The sequence below is a fragment of the Nanorana parkeri genome, unplaced genomic scaffold (genome assembly GCF_000935625.1).
Source record: "Nanorana parkeri isolate BGI_ZX_2015 unplaced genomic scaffold, ASM93562v1 scaffold1406, whole genome shotgun sequence".
NCBI lineage: Eukaryota > Metazoa > Chordata > Amphibia > Anura > Dicroglossidae > Nanorana > Nanorana parkeri.
Window position 1 is genome coordinate 422,477 of NW_017307674.1, and position 1,615 is coordinate 424,091.

The 1,615-nt window shown below is 43.9% G+C and overlaps 1 protein-coding gene across 4 annotated transcripts in view; it reads right to left on the bottom strand.

The window, feature by feature from the left end:
* APAF1 (apoptotic peptidase activating factor 1) overlaps nucleotides 1-1,615 on the bottom strand; it is a 73,394-nt gene that overhangs the window by 69,804 nt on the left and 1,975 nt on the right. The gene's annotated exons all lie outside the window — the stretch shown is intronic.

Consider the following 1,615-nt stretch of genomic DNA (forward strand, 5'->3'; position numbering starts at 1 on the left):
AAGGGGAGGGGGCGGCGCACACCCGCAGCTCCTGCAAGCGATCGGGCGTCTCTAGACGCCCGATCGCTTGTATGTAAACAGCCATCGCTGGCTGTTTACATGCTTACAGTTTTCCCTCTCGTGTGCGCGCTCGAGAAGGGGGAGGGGCAGGTCGTCTCAAGACGCCCTCCGGCTCCTAGCAGACGTCCGTCCGGCCGTTCACAAACGGCCATGGACGGAAGGTAGTTAATTATAACGCACATACAGATCCAACTACATTGGCCTATACACATACAGCATAGCAATGAAGTAATAAAATTAACTCATTCTCACGTGCCCCACTCAATATGGCCGCCGCTTGAGTGGGGCAACTCAGAATAATAACGTGCTGGATTAGTGTGATCCTAGTTCATTTTATTACTTCATTGCTGTGCTGTATGTGTATAGGCCAATGCCTTGGCATGCACCTCGTGCAGAAAGTTTCTTGGGCAAACTCACCGGCCCAAGTGGCTCCGTCGGCTAACGAAGGGGGAGGAGTCCAGTGACATCACGGACATCGACCTCACCGGACTCCTCCCCCTTCCCTTCGTTAGCCGACATCGACCTCACCGGACACCTTCTCTTCGTTAGACGACTGAGCCACTTGGGGAAGGGGGGAGGAGTCTGGTGACGATGTCCGTAACGCCACCGGATCTCCGACGGGACTCCAGGAAGCCGGCGGAGAGGTGAGTGTTTTCATTAGCGATCAAAATTATTTTAATCGATCAAAAAGTTTAACGATTAATCGAGAAATTAATCTTTAATTTCCACAGCCCTAATATTTACAGTATATTAACAACAGCAATACGATATTTCCTATAACTAATATTAATATTTGACAACACAGAGGTATTGATTTATTAAAGAAAATAGGCTGTTTACTTTGCAAGCACACTTTCCCTTAGTTTAGTGAATGCGGTGAAGCTCTGCTGACTTCCATCATCTAATCATGTGCAAGCAAAACTCTGTTTATGTTATTTTACTTGAATATATGCTGTAAATACTTACACATGTGTATAAACAGAAATTTATAAAAATGATCCTATCATTATCCAAATACTATTTTTATCTGGGTTACAAAACAACCTGTGCAAAAGCTTTCGGACGCCTCTTTAACCCCTTCATGAATGAGGCCCTTTTTTCATTTTTTGCACCCATGTTATATTCCACATTTTAGGCCTGAAAATGACGTAAAACCCCCCAACATTATATATTAGCTGAATGCCAAGACCCTATAGAATAAAATGGTGGTAGTTGAAAATTTTTATGTTGCGCAATATTAGCGCAACTCCTTATTAAACCCCAAAATTTAGTGACAAATTTAATTAAATGCCCCAAAACCTAAAAATTACCCATTTTTTTAATGAAATATAAAAGATGAGGTTACAACGAGTAAAACGATACCCAACATGCCCAGTTTACAGATTGCGTGCGACCGTGAAACGGCGAAAAACTGCAGTACCCCAAAAAGTCAATAAAAGACGCTTTAAAAGCCCCCACAGGTCATCAATTTAGAGATACCCCAAAATACTGGCCCTAGAATTATTGCTCTCACTCCGGCGTGCGCGGCGATACCCAACATGTGTAGCGCGTTCGT